The sequence below is a fragment of the Thunnus maccoyii genome, chromosome 21, assembly GCF_910596095.1.
Source record: "Thunnus maccoyii chromosome 21, fThuMac1.1, whole genome shotgun sequence".
Classification (NCBI taxonomy): Eukaryota; Metazoa; Chordata; class Actinopteri; order Scombriformes; family Scombridae; genus Thunnus; species Thunnus maccoyii.
Window position 1 is genome coordinate 357501 of NC_056553.1, and position 10000 is coordinate 367500.

The window sequence follows — 10000 nt, forward strand, 5'->3', positions numbered from 1 at the left end:
TTAGTCACACACTAAGTTTTTGCAAAGACCAGGGATCTTGCAGAGTCACTATTTAACAGACTCCAACAGACACCAACAGACTCCAACAGACTCCAACAGACACCAACAGACTCCAACAGACACCAACAGACACCAACAGACTCCAACAGACACCAACAGACACCAACAGACTCCAACAGACACCAACAGACACCAACAGACTCCAACAGACACCATCAGACACCAACAGACACCAACAGACTCCAACAGACTCCAACAGACTCCAACAGACACCAACAGACACCAACAGACTCCAACAGACTCCAACACAACAGACTCCAACAGACTCCAACAGACACCATCAGACACCAACAGACTCCAACAGACACCAACAGACTCCAACAGACACCATCAGACACCAACAGACTCCAACAGACACCATCAGACACCAACAGACTCCAACAGACACCAACAGACACCAACAGACACCAACAGACTCCAACAGACACCAACAGACACCAACAGACTCCAACAGACACCAACAGACACCAACAGACACCAACAGACTCCAACAGACACCAACAGACACCAACAGACACCAACAGACTCCAACAGACACCAACAGACACCAACAGACTCCAACAGACACCAACAGACACCAACAGACTCCAACAGACACCAACAGACACCAACAGACACCAACAGACTCCAACAGACACCAACAGACACCAACAGACTCCAACAGACACCAACAGACACCAACAGACTCCAACAGACACCAACAGACACCAACAGACTCCAACAGACTCCATCAGACACCAACAGACACCAACAGACTCCAACAGACTCCAACAGACTCCATCAGACACCAACAGACTCCAACAGACACCAACAGACTCCAACAGACCCCAACAGACTCCAACAGACACCAACAGACACCAACACAACAGACTCCAACAGACACCAACAGACTCCATCAGACACCAACAGACTCCAACAGACACCAACAGACTCCAACAGACTCCAACAGACTCCAACAGACACCAACAGACTCCAACAGACTCCAACAGACACCAACACAACAGACTCCAACAGACACCAACAGACTCCAACAGACTCCAACAGACTCCAACAGACTCCAACAGACACCAACACAACAGACTCCATCAGACTCCAACACAACAGACACCAACACAACAGACTCCAACAGACTCCAACACAACAGACACCAACAGACTCCAACAGACTCCAACAGACTCCAACAGACTCCAACAGACACCAACACAACAGACACCAACAGACTCCAACAGACACCATCAGACACCAACAGACTCCAACAGACTCCAACAGACTCCAACAGACACCAACAGACTCCAACAGACTCCAACAGACACCAACAGACTCCAACAGACTCCAACAGACACCAACACAACAGACTCCAACAGACACCAACACAACAGACTCCAACAGACACCAACAGACTCCAACAGACTCCAACAGACACCAACACAACAGACTCCAACAGACTCCAACAGACTCCAACAGACACCAACAGACACCAACAGACACCAACAGACTCCAATAGACTCCAACAGACACCAACAGACACCAACAGACTCCAACAGACTCCAACAGACACCAACAGACTCCAACAGACACCAACAGACACCAACAGACTCCAACAGACTCCAACAGACACCAACAGACTCCAACAAACTCCAACAGACACCAACAGACACCAACAGACTCCAACAGACTCCAACAGACACCAACACAACAGACTCCAACAGACACCAACAGACTCCAACAGACACCAACAGACTCCAACAGACACCAACATAACAGACTCCAACAGACACCAACAGACTCCAACAGACACCAACAGACTCCAACAGACACCAACAGACACCAACACAACAGACTCCAACAGACTCCAACAGACACCAACACAACAGACTCCAACAGACACCAACAGACTCCAACAGACTCCAACAGACACCAACAGACTCCAACAGACACCAACAGACACCAACACAACAGACACCAACAGACTCCAACAGACTCCAACAGACACCATCAGACTCCAACAGACTCCAACAGACACCAACACAACAGACTCCAACAGACTCCAACAGACACCAACAGACACCAACAGACTCCAACAGACACCATCAGACACCAACAGACTCCAACAGACTCCAACAGACACCAACAGACTCCAACAGACACCAACAGACTCCATCAGACACCAACAGACACCAACAGACACCAACAGACTCCAACAGACACCAACACAACATACTCCAACAGACACCAACAGACTCCAACAGACTCCAACAGACACCAACAGACTCCAACAGACACCAACAGACTCCAACAGACTCCAACACAACAGACTCCAACAGACTCCAACAGACACCATCAGACACCAACAGACTCCAACAGACACCAACAGACTCCAACAGACTCCAACACAACAGACTCCAACAGACTCCAACAGACACCAACAGACACCAACAGACTCCAACAGACACCAACAGACACCAACAGACACCAACAGACTCCAACAGACACCAACAGACACCAACAGACTCCAACAGACACCAACACAACAGACTCCAACAGACTCCAACAGACACCAACAGACTCCAACAGACACCAACACAACAGACTCCAACAGACACCAACAGACACCAACAGACTCCAACAGACACCAACAGACACCAACAGACTCCAACAGACACCAACAGACACCAACAGACTCCAACAGACTCCAACAGACACCAACAGACACCAACAGACTCCAACAGACACCAACAGACACCAACAGACTCCAACAGACACCAACAGACACCAACAGACACCAACAGACTCCAACAGACACCAACAGACACCAACAGACTCCAACAGACACCAACAGACACCAACAGACTCCAACAGACACCAACAGACACCAACAGACTCCAACAGACTCCATCAGACACCAACAGACTCCAATAGACTCCAACAGACACCAACAGACTCCAACAGACTCCAACAGACACCAACAGACTCCAACAGACACCAACAGACACCAACAGACTCCAACAGACTCCAACAGACACCAACAGACTCCAACAGACTCCAACAGACACCAACAGACTCCAACAGACTCCAACAGACACCAACACAACAGACTCCAACAGACACCAACAGACTCCAACAGACACCAACAGACTCCAACAGACACCAACATAACAGACTCCAACAGACACCAACAGACTCCAACAGACACCAACAGACTCCAACAGACACCAACAGACACCAACACAACAGACTCCAACAGACTCTAACAGACACCAACACAACAGACTCCAACAGACACCAACAGACTCCAACAGACTCCAACAGACACCAACAGACTCCAACAGACACCAACAGACACCAACACAACAGACACCAACAGACTCCAACAGACTCCAACAGACACCATCAGACTCCAACAGACTCCAACAGACACCAACACAACAGACTCCAACAGACTCCAACAGACACCAACAGACACCAACAGACTCCAACAGACACCATCAGACACCAACAGACTCCAACAGACTCCAACAGACACCAACAGACTCCAACAGACACCAACAGACTCCATCAGACACCAACAGACACCAACAGACACCAACAGACTCCAACAGACACCAACACAACATACTCCAACAGACACCAACAGACTCCAACAGACTCCAACAGACACCAACAGACTCCAACAGACACCAACAGACTCCAACAGACTCCAACACAACAGACTCCAACAGACTCCAACAGACACCATCAGACACCAACAGACTCCAACAGACACCAACAGACTCCAACAGACTCCAACACAACAGACTCCAACAGACTCCAACAGACACCAACAGACACCAACAGACTCCAACAGACACCAACAGACACCAACAGACACCAACAGACTCCAACAGACACCAACAGACACCAACAGACTCCAACAGACACCAACACAACAGACTCCAACAGACTCCAACAGACACCAACAGACTCCAACAGACACCAACACAACAGACTCCAACAGACACCAACAGACACCAACAGACTCCAACAGACACCAACAGACACCAACAGACTCCAACAGACTCCATCAGACACCAACAGACACCAACAGACACCAACAGACTCCAACAGACTCCAACAGACTCCATCAGACACCAACAGACTCCAACAGACACCAACAGACTCCAACAGACCCCAACAGACTCCAACAGACACCAACAGACACCAACACAACAGACTCCAACAGACACCAACACAACAGACTCCAACAGACACCAACAGACTCCATCAGACACCAACAGACTCCAACAGACACCAACAGACTCCAACAGACTCCAACAGACTCCAACAGACACCAACAGACTCCAACAGACTCCAACAGACACCAACACAACAGACTCCAACAGACACCAACAGACTCCAACAGACTCCAACAGACTCCAACAGACACCAACACAACAGACTCCAACAGACACCAACACAACAGACTCCAACAGACTCCAACAGACACCAACACAACAGACTCCAACAGACTCCAACAGACACCAACAGACTCCAACAGACGACTCCAACAGACACCAACAGACTCCAACAGACTCCAACAGACACCAACACAACAGACTCCAACAGACACCAACACAACAGACTCCAACAGACACCAACAGACTCCAACAGACTCCAACAGACACCAACACAACAGACTCCAACAGACTCCAACAGACTCCAACAGACACCAACAGACTCCAACAGACTCCAACAGACACCAACAGACACCAACAGACTCCAACAGACTCCAACAGACACCAACAGACTCCAACAGACACCAACAGACACCAACAGACTCCAACAGACTCCAACAGACACCAACAGACTCCAACAGACTCCAACAGACACCAACAGACACCAACAGACTCCAACAGACTCCAACAGACACCAACACAACAGACTCCAACAGACACCAACAGACTCCAACAGACACCAACATAACAGACTCCAACAGACACCAACAGACTCCAACAGACACCAACAGACTCCAACAGACACCAACAGACACCAACACAACAGACTCCAACAGACTCCAACAGACTCCAACAGACACCAACACAACAGACTCCAACAGACACCAACAGACTCCAACAGACTCCAACAGACACCAACAGACTCCAACAGACACCAACAGACACCAACACAACAGACTCCAACAGACTCCAACAGACTCCAACAGACACCAACACAACAGACTCCAACAGACACCAACAGACTCCAACAGACTCCAACAGACACCAACAGACTCCAACAGACACCAACAGACACCAACACAACAGACACCAACAGACTCCAACAGACTCCAACAGACACCATCAGACTCCAACAGACTCCAACAGACACCAACACAACAGACTCCAACAGACTCCAACAGACACCAACAGACACCAACAGACTCCAACAGACACCATCAGACACCAACAGACTCCAACAGACTCCAACAGACACCAACAGACTCCAACAGACACCAACAGACTCCATCAGACACCAACAGACACCAACAGACACCAACAGACTCCAACAGACACCAACACAACAGACTCCAACAGACTCCAACAGACACCAACAGACTCCAACAGACTCCAACAGACACCAACAGACACCAACAGACACCAACAGACTCCAACAGACACCAACAGACACCAACAGACACCAACAGACTCCAACAGACACCAACACAACAGACTCCATCAGACTCCAACAGACTCCAACAGACACCAACAGACTCCAACAGACACCAAAACAACAGACTCCAACAGACACCAACAGACACCAACAGACTCCAACAGACACCAACAGACACCAACAGACTCCAACAGACTCCAACAGACACCAACAGACACCAACACAACAGACTCCAACAGACACCAACAGACTCCATCAGACACCAACAGACTCCAACAGACACCAACAGACTCCAACAGACTCCAACAGACTCCAACAGACTCCAACAGACACCAACACAACAGACTCCAACAGACACCAACAGACTCCAACAGACTCCAACAGACACCAACACAACAGACTCCAACAGACTCCAACAGACACCAACAGACTCCAACAGACTCCAACAGACACCAACACAACAGACTCCAACAGACACCAACAGACACCAACACAACAGACTCCAACAGACTCCAACAGACTCCAACAGACACCAACACAACAGACTCCAACAGACACCAACAGACTCCAACAGACTCCAACAGACACCAACAGACTCCAACAGACACCAACAGACACCAACACAACAGACACCAACAGACTCCAACAGACTCCAACAGACACCATCAGACTCCAACAGACTCCAACAGACACCAACACAACAGACTCCAACAGACTCCAACAGACACCAACAGACACCAACAGACTCCAACAGACACCATCAGACACCAACAGACTCCAACAGACTCCAACAGACACCAACAGACTCCAACAGACACCAACAGACTCCATCAGACACCAACAGACACCAACAGACACCAACAGACTCCAACAGACACCAACACAACAGACTCCAACAGACTCCAACAGACACCAACAGACTCCAACAGACTCCAACAGACACCAACAGACACCAACAGACACCAACAGACTCCAACAGACACCAACAGACACCAACAGACACCAACAGACTCCAACAGACACCAACACAACAGACTCCATCAGACTCCAACAGACTCCAACAGACACCAACAGACTCCAACAGACACCAAAACAACAGACTCCAACAGACACCAACAGACACCAACAGACTCCAACAGACACCAACAGACACCAACAGACTCCAACAGACTCCAACAGACACCAACAGACACCAACACAACAGACTCCAACAGACACCAACAGACTCCATCAGACACCAACAGACTCCAACAGACACCAACAGACTCCAACAGACTCCAACAGACTCCAACAGACTCCAACAGACACCAACACAACAGACTCCAACAGACACCAACAGACTCCAACAGACTCCAACAGACACCAACACAACAGACTCCAACAGACTCCAACAGACACCAACAGACTCCAACAGACTCCAACAGACTCCAACAGACACCAACACAACAGACTCCAACAGACACCAACAGACTCCAACAGACTCCAACAGACACCAACACAACAGACTCCAACAGACACCAACAGACTCCAACAGACTCCAACAGACACCAACAGACACCAACAGACTCCAACAGACACCAACAGACACCAACAGACTCCAACAGACTCCAACAGACACCAACATACTCCAACAGACTCCAACAGACACCAACAGACACCAACACAACAGACTCCAACAGACTCCAACAGACACCAACACAACAGACTCCAACAGACACCAACAGACTCCAACAGACACCAACAGACACCAACACAACAGACTCCAACAGACTCCAACAGACTCCAACAGACACCAACACAACAGACTCCAACAGACACCAACAGACTCCAACAGACTCCAACAGACACCAACAGACTCCAACAGACACCAACAGACACCATCAGACACCAACAGACACCAACAGACTCCAACAGACTCCAACAGACACCAACAGACTCCAACAGACACCAACACAACAGACTCCAACAGACACCAACAGACTCCAACAGACACCAACAGACACCAACACAACAGACTCCAACAGACACCAACAGACACCAACACAACAGACACCAACAGACTCCAACAGACTCCAACAGACACCATCAGACTCCAACAGACTCCAACAGACACCAACAGACTCCAACAGACTCCAACAGACACCAACAGACACCAACAGACTCCAACAGACTCCAACACAACAGACACCAACAGACTCCAACAGACTCCAACAGACACCAACAGACTCCAACAGACTCCAACAGACTCCAACAGACACCAACACAACAGACACCAACAGACACCAACAGACTCCAACAGACTCCAACAGACTCTAACAGACACCAACACAACAGACTCCATCAGACTCCAACAGACTCCAACAGACACCAACACAACAGACACCAACAGACTCCAACAGACTCCAACAGACACCAACAGACACCAACAGACTCCAACAGACTCCAACAGACACCAACAGACACCAACAGACTCCAACAGACTCCAACAGACACCAACAGACTCCAACAGACTCCAACAGACACCAACAGACACCAACAGACTCCAACAGACACCAACAGACACCAACAGACTCCAACAGACTCCAACAGACACCAACAGACACCAACACAACAGACTCCAACAGACTCCAACAGACTGCAACAGACACCAACACAACAGACTCCAACAGACACCAACAGACTCCAACAGACACCAACAGACACCAACACAACAGACACCAACAGACTCCAACAGACACCAACAGACACCAACACAACAGACTCCAACAGACTCCAACAGACTCCAACAGACACCAACACAACAGACTCCAACAGACACCAACAGACTCCAACAGACTCCAACAGACACCAACAGACTCCAACAGACACCAACAGACACCATCAGACACCAACAGACACCAACAGACTCCAACAGACTCCAACAGACACCAACAGACTCCAACAGACACCAACACAACAGACTCCAACAGACTCCAACAGACTCCAACAGACACCAACACAACAGACTCCAACAGACACCAACAGACTCCAACAGACACCAACAGACACCAACACAACAGACTCCAACAGACACCAACAGACACCAACACAACAGACACCAACAGACTCCAACAGACTCCAACAGACACCATCAGACTCCAACAGACTCCAACAGACACCAACACAACAGACTCCATCAGACTCCAACAGACTCCAACAGATACCAACACAACAGACACCAACAGACACCAACACAACAGACTCCAACAGACACCAACAGACTCCAACAGACACCAACAGACACCAACACAACAGACTCCAACAGACACCAACAGACTCCAACAGACTCCAACAGACACCAACACAACAGACACCAACAGACACCAACACAACAGACTCCAACAGACACCAACAGACTCCAACAGACACCAACAGACACCAACACAACAGACACCAACAGACTCCAACAGACTCCAACAGACACCATCAGACTCCAACAGACTCCAACAGACACCAACACAACAGACTCCATCAGACTCCAACAGACTCCAACAGACACCAACACAACAGACACCAACAGACACCAACACAACAGACTCCAACAGACACCAACAGACACCAACACAACAGACACCAACAGACTCCAACAGACTCCAACAGACACCATCAGACTCCAACAGACTCCAACAGACACCAACACAACAGACACCAACAGACTCCATCAGACTCCAACAGACACCAACAACAAAATGTTACAATTAACTTTCATGAACTGAAAACACTGAAATAGCGACGCTCTGTCTAAACTCTGTGAATCTGGGGTTACACCATGGTTACGTTACCTAACCAACGTTGTTGCCATGGTAGCGACTTTGAGTGACTCACCTGTCACTCAAAGCGGCCACATCCTTACTGAGAGTTATATGAATGAGTTATATAAAAATTCACCCTGTACAGTTGTCATGAATGTGGAAATTAGCTACAGAGACCAAAAGTGTTTTTTGTACCAGGCTGTAAACATGTTTATTTCTGCTGTAAAGTTGACATTTTAACATGGACGTCTATGGGGATTGACTCACTTTTGGAGCCTCAAGTGGCCATTAGAGGAACTGCAGTTTATGGCTTCATGTTTCAGCCCCGCAGGTTCCTGCTTGATTTAAACACGTCTGAGTATTTAAATAAATTTGCCTGATCAGTAACACAGATTTACTGCAGCTGATGCTACACAGATGTTTCTATGTGCAGTAAAATCTGTTGTACTTTCCTCAGGTGCTTCCTCACCTGATTGGATAGCTGATGATTTTTGGCGTCAGACAAC

At 48.8% G+C, this 10000-nt stretch overlaps 1 protein-coding gene across 2 annotated transcripts in view; it reads right to left on the bottom strand.

Moving 5' to 3' along the window:
* Positions 1-10000, bottom strand: part of LOC121888093 (guanine nucleotide-binding protein G(olf) subunit alpha-like) — a 25866-nt gene that overhangs the window by 7382 nt on the left and 8484 nt on the right. The window lies entirely within an intron of this gene.